Source organism: Ornithorhynchus anatinus, chromosome 10 (assembly GCF_004115215.2).
Source record: "Ornithorhynchus anatinus isolate Pmale09 chromosome 10, mOrnAna1.pri.v4, whole genome shotgun sequence".
Lineage (NCBI taxonomy): Eukaryota > Metazoa > Chordata > Mammalia > Monotremata > Ornithorhynchidae > Ornithorhynchus > Ornithorhynchus anatinus.
The window spans coordinates 11,291,551-11,301,970 of NC_041737.1; positions in this window are offsets into that span (position 1 = coordinate 11,291,551).

Here is a 10,420-nt window from a genome sequence, read left to right on the forward strand (position 1 = left end):
CCTTTTCAGCCCCAGCCCCTGGAAGATCCCACCTTGTCCCTATCCCCTTCCCTGAAGACTCACACCCCTACCCGGAGCTCTATCAGGAATAAACGGCATCTCAGATTTCTGGCTTGCCAGCAAGTTGGAAGAAATGGAACAAATCAAGCAAAATGCCCTGAGAAGGAAGAGCTGCCCGAGGTTCTAGGTGGGAATATTGCTGAGAGAGGAAAACCAGACAAAGACCAAATTTGGGCTCCGGACCAAATAAGACCACTTGCCAATCAGCTCCTCATTCATTGCAATCTTCCTCACTCTCCCGACTCTGGATCCGGCGATCTGAGGTAACAGAGGGAAGCTAGTTGTTGCCCAAATGGGATAATTATGGAATAAAGAAACCCATTTCAGTACATAAAGGAGTCCTTCATTCGTGCATAACGAGAATGTCTTGAACAATGTTCACTTTGGCACAGGGTTTGGAAAAAACAAAGTTCAAAAGCGCACTGGGAATTTTCAGTGAGCCATCCAGGAAAACTAGGCTATTATTAGGCTTCAACACAGTGTTTTTCTGAAGATATGATCCTCTGCTATCTCCATTCAATAAATTTTGACTAAAATTCAATTAGGAAGAATATGTTTCTCCCTTCTTGAAAGAATTCCACAGATTAGCAGTAGAACTGTTAGTGGTAATAATAGTATAGCGGGAGCCGTAGTAACTATTAAGCTCTTACAATGTGTGAAGCACTCTTACTAAGCAGTGGGAAAGAAATTCATGGCACGATTTGTTAGACATGATTTTCCTATGTAGAAATGCTGTCATCTACAACAAGTTGTGATTTTCCAAATGGCCCCTGGTCCCAGGCTTCCTTTTAGATGATATCAGTTTGTTTGGTATAATGAGATTCCCCGGTCTATAATTCCCAGGATTATTATCATTATGGTATTTGTTAAGCTCTTTCTATGCGCCCGGAACTGTACTAACACTGGGGTGGGTCCGAGCAAATCGGGTCAGGCACAGTCCCTGTCCCACGTGGGGTTCACAGTCTCGATCCCCATTGGTCAGATGATGGAACTGGGGCACAGAGAAGTGAAGTGACTTGCCCAGGGTCACACGGCAGACAAGTGGCAGAGGCAGGATTAGAACCCATGACCTTCCGACTCCCTGGCCACACGCTCTATCCACTAGCCATGCTGCCTCCTTACACCTGAGGAAAATTTCTTATAGATAGGAGTTATATAAGCAATCCACATATGATGATGGAGGTTACATACACTCATTCCATGAGTTAGGGAAATCCCCCCTGAGTTTTTTCCACACTAATAACAATAATAATAATAATAATTACTAATTGCATTCATCATTAGGTACTCATTTTGTGCCAAGCCCTGAACCCACTATGCTATGGCGTAGATACAATATAAGCAAATCAAACAAAGTTCCTGTCCCACATGGGGCCCACAGTTTAAGGGGCAGAAAAAACAGGTATTTTATCCCCATTTCACAGAGGACAAAACTGAGTTCCAGAGAAGTGAAGTGACTTGCCCAAGGACACCCGCCGAGCAATCAGCTCTCTCGGTCCTGGTGATTTGTTCACAAATCAACCTCGGTTTAAAATGTTTTGAGTCGGCATACACAACAGCACTTAGATTATTTGTAAAATTGCATCCTATGCCAGATTTACAACATATGGCTTCTGAGAGGTTTTAAGAGGCCTTCCTCAGTTAAGCTCTTTGCCTCAACTCCCTCTCCCATCTGTGCCATCTATGCTCTTGGATTGGTGCCCCACAACACTTATCTACATATCTAGAAATTATATATTATAAATTACTCATTTATAGTAATGCCTGTCTCCCCTTCTAGAGTGTAAGCTCCTTGTGGTCAGGGAATGTGTTTACTAACTCTGCTGTACGTTTGCTCTTCCAAGCACTTAGTATAGTGCTCTGCACAGAGTAAGGGCTCCATAAATAGCACTGATTGACTGATTGATTGACTGACTTTACAACGGGACCCTTCCTCGTGGCACTAACTCAGAGGCAGAAGGGTGGGGGAGGAGGATGTGAGGAACTCATGGGAAATGAGGAAGCCATTTTAAAAGTCACAGTGGGAGAGGAGAAAAGGTGGAAAAGTTTCAAGAGGATGGGGAGAGGGGAATAAGAGATAAACCACGGAGTCACCTGATTGTCAGGAAAAGTAACCAAGAAGGATGGGTATGTCCATTTTACTTCCAACGAAATAATAACTGGATATTCCCTATCGCAGGACTTTTCTGAGTCAATATAAGTATATTATTGAACCCATTCGACTCATCTAAAATCGGTCGATTATATAAAAATTGTCCTAGTGGAAAAAGCACAGGCTTGAGAGTCAGAGCACTTGAATTCTAACCCCAGTTCTGCCACTCACCTGCTGGGAGACCTAACGTCATCTTCGGTCTATCAGACTGCCACTGCAAAGCGTCACGTAACTAAACGTCAGGGAAAAAAAGAGAGTGAAATCCTAGCTAACATTACTTAGCAAGACTTAGAGACTTGGAATAATATCGTGGTATTCGTTAAGCGCTTGCTGTGTGCCAAGCCCCGAACCAAGCACTGGGATAGATACAAGATCGTCGGGTCCCCGTATGGGGCTCACATTCTAAGTAGGACAGAGCACAGGTGCTGAATCCCCACTTTGCTGATGAGGGAACTGAGGCACAGAGAAGTAAAATGACTTGCTTAAAGTCACACAGAAGGTGAGTGGCAAACCCGGGATTAGAATCCTGGTCCTTTGACTCCCAGGCCTGTGATCTTTCCAATAAGTCATGGAATTTCCCTATGGCACTGCAAACATGTCAGATGTGACCCCAGAGAAGGAGAAGAACCAAGAAGGGTTTGAGCAGAGGCAGCTGATATGAATAGCCTGTAAATTCTGAAGAATTTGGAAATTAGGTGAATTAACACCCTCCTACCACTTACCTCTCTCATGAGAGCACTCTGCAAAGAGGAGAGAAAGGCAGCAGAAGAGTTGAAGAGTCCTTGATTTTATTTCCCAATCTGTTCTTCCTTGTTGATCAATCTCCAGCCCCATAAAGTGACTTAGATAATGAGATCTTTGTCTCAGAAGACTCACAATCCATCGTCAAATAAAACACCAGTGCCTTTCCTCCCAGTCTTCAGCTGTTCTTCAATTCCCTCCAGATGATTGCACTTTGTAGAGTCTTGATGGTTAGTCTCCAGATGGGAAGTTGGAATATTACCTGATTGAAGATAGAGGGCTTTGCTAACCACTTAATATTGCAGGTCTTATTTCCAAAGAGGGCTAAAAACGGCTTGAGGAATGAACCCCAGCTAAAAACCAGGAAGATTTCATAAGTACCCTTGATCCCTAATTACAGAGGACTGGTGCATTTCTCAGAGAAAGGAGAGATAAGAAGTGTTGACTCCAAAGTGCTGCTAGGCTTCAAGTCCCCCTCCTCCCCTAGTAGTGTAGTGAACTGACACACAGCAAGTACTTAACAAATGCCACAGATTTTTTATTATTATCATTCTTATTATTACTGTCATGGTTATTATTATCATTATCATAATAGTAATAATTGTGGTATCTGTTAAGTGCTTACTTGCACCAGGCTCTGTACTAAGCACTGGGATGGAAACAAGCAAATCAAGTTGGACACGGTCCCTCTTGGGCTCGCAGTCTTAATCCCCTTTTTACAGATGAGATCACTGAGGCCCAGAGAAGTTAAGTGACTTGCCAGTGTCTGCTGTGTAACCCTTGAGCCAGTCACTTAGCTTCCCTGTGCCTCAGTCACCTCATCTGTAAAATAGGGATTAAGACTGTGAGCCCCATGTGGGACGAGGACTGAGTCCAACCCAGTTATCTTGTATCTTCCCCAGGGCTTATAGTGAGCGCTTAACAAAAGCCACATAAAAAAAAGTTAAGTGACTTGCCCGAGAACACACAGCAGACATGATGTGGAGCTGGGATTCGAACCCAGACCCTCCGACTCCCAGGTCTGCGTTCTTTCCTGAAGAGAAGCAGCGTGGCTGCTCAGTGGAAAGAGCGTGGGCTTGGGAGTCAGAGGTCATGGGTTCTAATCCCGGCTCCTCCACTTGTCAGCTATGTGACTGTGGGCAAGTCACTTCACTTCTCTGTGCCTCATCTGTAAAATGGGGATTGACTGTGAGCCTCACGTGGGACAACCTGATTACCCTGGAAATCTATCCCAGCGCTTAGCTTTCAAAAGTGCTCTGCACAGAGTAAAGCGCTTCACAAATACCAACACTATTATTTTTTACTATTACCATTTCCTCTAGGCCACACCGCAAAGGCCACACTCACCTCTCCAGCCTCACCAAGAGGCCGGGAATGTGTCCGTTATTGTCATATTGTTTTCTCCCAAGCGACTAGCACGGTGCTCTGCGCACAGAAAGTGCTCAATAAATTCGATTGAATGAATGAATGGTAGCCAAGTTCGCCCCAGGGTCCCTTGTTCTCTAACTTCCCAAATGTTGCCGTATCCTGAGCGCGGGACCTGATCCCTGCCCTAACATCAGCTCGCTCTGTAGCTCTGGCCTCAAATCTGTCTCCTCCAGGAAGCGGCAGGAAGGAGAGCCGTGAGGAAGCACATTCAATCTTTGGCCTGGAGTTCTTCGGTGGACCGGGCCCTTCTGTCCCACCGGGGCAGGATCGCATCTGGATGCCGACTTGGATTTCTTTCCCGCAATGGAAGCGATAAACTATCTTTGGAGGGGGTGAAAGGAAGTTAATCTATTTTCTTAATAGCGACAGAATAACAAATGGCCACCCTGCTGTTGCCTTGCACGATAATAAATGTCTCGTGAATAATTTAAATGCTTTTAGTACGGCCACAGAGGCTTCCTTCTGTGCCAACCAAGCTTCAGTCCTCTAAGAGACAAACACGCACCTTCAAACCCATAACCCAGACAGAGAGGAGCCGAAGGGAAGAGCCAAATGGACTACGATAATAAGAAAGGAAGCAGTGTGGCCTAGTGGATAAAGCGCAGGCCTGGGAGTCAGAAGAAGTTGAGTTCTAATTCCAGCTCTGCCACTTAATAATAATAATAATAATAATAATAATGGTATTTGTTAAGCACTTACTATGTGCCAAGCACTGTTCTAAGCCCTGGGGGAGATACATACAAGGGGATCAGGTTGGACACAGTCCCTGTCCCACATGGGGTTCACAGTCTTAATCCCCATTTTACAGATCATCTACTGAGACACTGACAAGTGAAGTGACTTGTCGGGATTAGAACCCATGACTTTCTGGGTCCTGTGGCCTGTGTTCTATCCACTACGCCATGCTGTTTCTCCCTTGTCTGTGTGTTCTTGGGAAAATCACTTAACTTCTCAGCATCCCAGTTACAGATGATGTAGCTCATACTATATGTGCCAAGCGCTGCTCTAAGCGCAGGGGGAGATACAAGGTTATCAGGTTGTCCCACCTGAGGCTCACAGTCTTAATCCCCATTTTACAGATGAGGGAACTGAGGCACAGAGAGGTTGAGTTGACTTGCCCAGGGTCACACCTCAGAGAAGTGGCAGAGCCGGGATTAGAACCCAGGTCCTTCCGATTTCCAGGCCCATGCTCCGTCCTCCGCGGAATGCTGCTTCTCCTTCAGGGTAGGAACCCCATTCTTTACTTATATGGTGGCATTCTGTGGTGTCATCGTATGGTGTCGTACTGTGGGCAAGTCACTTCACTTCTCTGTGCCTCAGTTACCTCATCTGTAAAATGGGGATTAACTGTGAGCCTCACGTGGGACAACCTGATGACCCTGTATCTCCCCCAGGGCTTAGAACAGTGCTCGGCACATAGTAAGCGCTTAACAAATGCCAACGTTATTATTCCAGGTACACCCAGAAGGCTCTCAGTACAGAGGTCTGCACAGTCTGCCCAATACAGAGTCCTGATCCCAGTAGATAATAATAATTATTATTATTATGGCATTTATGAAGTGCTTACTATGTGCCAGGCACTGTGGATACAAACAAATTGGATTGGACCCAATCCCAGTCCCACATGGGGCTCACGGTCTTAATCCCCATTTTACAGATGAGTTAACTGAGGCACAGAGAACTAAAGCGATTTGCCCATCGTCACACAGCAGACGAGTGGAGGAGTTCGAATTAGAACCCGCGACTTTCTAACTCCCAGGCCCGTGCTCCATCTAGTACACCATGCTGCTCCTCCTCAGTCAATAGTGATGGTAGTACTGATGACAATGGAAAATAAATAAAGCAACTGAAACCATCCTACAAGGAGAGGTGTAGGCTGTGTGACATACTCTGGGGCAAGGACTAGGCACGAGACAATAATAATAATAATAATGTTGGTATTTGTTAAGCGCTTACTCTGCGCAGAGCACTGTTCTAAGCGCTGGGTTAGATACAAGGTAATCAGGTTGTCGCACGTGAGACTCACAGTTAATCCCCCTTTTACAGATGAGGTAACTGAGGCACAGAAAAGTGAAGTGACTTGCCACAGTCACCCAGCCGACAAGTGGCAGAGCGGGGATTCGAACCCATGACCTCTGACTCCCAAGCCCGGGCTCTTTCCACTGAGCCACGCTGCTTCTCTAATAATACTGTTGGTATTTGTTAAGCGCCTACTATGTGCAGAGCACTGTTCTAAGCGCCGGGGTAGCTACCGGGTAATCAAGTTGCCCCACGCGGGGCTCACAAGTCTTCATCCCCATTTTGCAGATGAGGTCACCGAGGCCCAGTGAAGTGAAGGCCCAAGGTCACACAGCTGACAAGTGGCAGAGCGGGGATTCGAACCCATGACCTCTGAATCCCAAGCCCGGGCTCTTTCCTCTGAGCCAAGATGTTTGGGGTGGAACGTTCTAGAAACCACCTGAGGAACTTTCAGCCCGTGGCCACTCACTGGGGATGATTCCCTGTCTAAGGCCGATGCTTTAATGAAGGCAGTGAGCAGAGAGATGGCCCCTCGCATGAATTCTGTGAGGCCAGATGGTTGTAGAGTCAGCGATTCTCCGAAAAACAAACAATTTACGCAAGCAACACTTCTCCAGCTTTCAGCCTGTCTTCCCTGACAGGAAGTCCCTAACTTGGGACATTTCAAGTCGAGATCGACGACCCTTAGATTTCTAAATTTACACACCGTTTCAGCCCTGCAGCCCTGTAGTTTCAACAGCAGCGACTTCCTTTAGGCGGGTAAACGACACGGGTACAAACTGCTCACGTCCCAGTGGCGCCGCATCTGGGCTTCTCTCACTCAGTTGTAGGGGTTAATTTTTATAACATGGGTTCTGGTGGATTCCTGCCTATATGAACTGAGTCTTCTTAGCGCTTCCTGCAGTCAGGATCTGAAACTTTATTAAAACCACCCTCGAGAGGTGGGGAGGATGTTTCTGAAAAATCAAATCACTGAGGGAGGGTTTTGGAGCTGGGGCCATTTTGTGTCGCCAAGATGGCGGGGGAGACCCTAAGGACCAGCGTGGCTTAGTGGAAAGAGCCCGGTCTTAGGAGTCAGAGGTTGTGGGTTCTAATCCCGGCTCTGCCACTTCTCAGCTCTGTGACTTTGGGCAAGTCACGTAACTTCTCTGTGCCTCAGTTACCTCATCTTTAAAACGGGGATTAGGACTGTGAGCCCCACGGGGGATAATCTGATTACCTTGTATCTACCCCAGCGGCTGAAACAGCGTTTGGCACATAGTAAGCGCTTAACAAATGCCATCGTTATGATTCGAGATAATCGGGTTGGACGCAGTCCCTGTCCTACACGGCACTCAGTTTTAATCCCCATTTTACAGGTGAGGGAGCTGAGGCCCAGAGAAGCGAAGGAACTTGCCCAAGGCCTAGAGGATGAGCTTCCGACCCTCTCCGGCCACCCAGGTCCTTGCTCAGACGGACGCACGTCGTCCACCACCGTCCGGCCCTCGTGATCGGGAGGACTTCCGTGTCGCTGCCGCTATTCCCGATCACACCGAAGCAAGGACCGAGTCATTATCTGGCCGGTTTCTGGTAAACAGAGCAGGATCCTGTTTACGCTTTCACGAGCCGGACGCTCCCGTCTCAGAGCAGAGGCCCCTATCCCATCAACGTCCGCGGCTTCTGGGACAACCGTGTTTGGACGGAGGGTGTTTAGGTTGGAGGAGCTTTGTTGATGTGTTCCTTCCTGGCGGTCGAGAGTTTGACGTAGACGCGATCCGCAGGCAACACGTGACGGGCACCCTCCAGCCACGTGAAGACGGAGCCCGTCCCGTAGTGAACTGGCTTCCCCTCACCCTTATCAAGACACTCCCCCCCCTTTCCCTCCCTGACCCCTGTGCGTTCTCGATTGTTCAATCAGTGGCTATTTTCGAGTATTCTATTTGTAAATATTGTAGGTCCGTCCTCTCCCCGCTACTTAGACCGTGAGCCCCGTGTAGGTCGGGGACCGTGTCCGAGCCGGTCAGTTCGTATCTACCCGGGCTCTTAGAATAGCGCTTGACACATAGAAAGCACTTAACGAATACCACGGTAATAATAACTATGAAAATATTGTCGTACGTGTTATTATTAAGGCACGTCATCAAGACGGGTGAGGACATTACATTCTGGTGGAAGCTCCCTATGGGACAGGGAACGTGTCTCATGATCCTGTTATATTTTCCCAAGAGTTTAGTACAGTGCATTGCACTCCTTGGGTAAATAATGAATATCCTTTCTGCGACTCCTCTCCCTCACGCTCCACTAAACTCACAGAGATTGTGGCGGCAAGGATGGGGGCTGGTGACTGGACTGCCAATGATCCAGGTGGCAGATGATGATGGTGATCATGGTTTCTGTTAAGTGCTTACTATGTGGCAGGCCCCGTTCTAAACGCCGGCGCCGTCACGAGGTAATCGGGCTGGATAATCCCGTCCCACGTGGGGCTCACAATCTTAATCCCCATTTTACAGGTCAGGGAACTGAGCCCCAGAGAAGTGAAGTGACCTGCCCGAGGTCACACAGCAGACAAGCGGCGGACCTTCGGACTCCCGGGCCCCGTGCTCTATCCACTAGGCCGTGCCGCTTCTCGGAGTTCTGAGGCCCTCCGCACACAGTGAGCACTCTAATACCATTGACTGATTTTACTATCTGTCTCCCCCTTGAGAGCACTGTACTCTCCCAAGTGCTCAGTACAGTGCTCTGCACACAATAAGTGCTCAGTCAACGCACTTGACTGATTGATTGGAACAGTCAGGGAGGATGATGTCGACTTTCAGATCGTCGTCCCCAGCTGGCAAAGGCAGAAAAGGTTCAGCCTCTCCGGTCTCAACTCCACCTTTCTACATTCGATCGTATTTACTGAGTGCCCACTGTGGGCCCAAAGCACTGTACTAAGCGATTAGGAGAATACAGTATAACAATAAACCGACACATTCCCTGCCCACAACGAACTGGTGGAGGGGGGAGGAGGAGCTGACGGGCCAGAGGTCTTGGGCATCCAAGCAGAGGGACAGACCAGCGGAAGGCTCAGATCCACTTGGGCTTCTGAGTGAAGGGTCCCGAAAGCCGAGCCTGTCTTTCACGGCTCCGTAACCCCCGGCATTCTGTAATTTCCCCCTCAGCCCAGGCATCGAGCTTTATGGAAACGGTCATTAGGCGATCGGGTCGACTCGCCATAGGTTTTAAAAAGCGGTGGCCATTCACGAAGAACACTTAATCTTCGGCTATAAAAGGAACCGTTTCAGCCCCTCCGAGGGACAGGAAATGTCCTGATCAGTAGCCAACTGGAAGCTCCAGTGATTATGGGGCCACGGCAGAGTGCTCTCAGCGGGTGGAAGACGGGACAGGTGACACGGAACGCAACCAAACTAACCCAACACCCCACAGCCCCACACACCTGGCCTCGAAGGCGTCAGAATAATAATCATAATAGTGATAATGGTATTTATTAAGCACTTACTATGTGCTGAGCACTATTCTGAGTGCTGAGGTAGATACAAGGTTGGACACAGTTCCTGTCTCAGTCTTAATCCCCTTTTTACAGATGAGGGAGTCAACACCCAGAGAAGTGAAGTGACTTAATAATAATAATGTTGGTATTTGTTAAGCGCTTACTAGGTGCACAGCACTGGTCTAAGCGCTGGGGCAGATACAGGGTCATCAGGTGGTCCCACGTGAGGCTCACAGTTAATCCCCATTTTACAGATGAGGGAACTGAGGCACAGAGAAGCGAAGTGACTCGCCCACAGTCACACAGCTGACAAGTGGCAGAGCCGGGAGTCGAACTCATGACCTCTGACTCCGAAGCCCAGGCTCTTTCCACTGAGCCACGCTGCTTGCCCAAGGTCACACAGCAGACACGTGGAGGAATCAGGATTAGAATCCAGGACCTTCTGAATCCCAGGCCCGGGCTCTACCTACTAGGCTACGCTGCTTCTCCAAAAGACCGTAGAGCAAACGTGCCCTCTACTGATGGCCTAGCTCAGGGGCACAACACCTGCA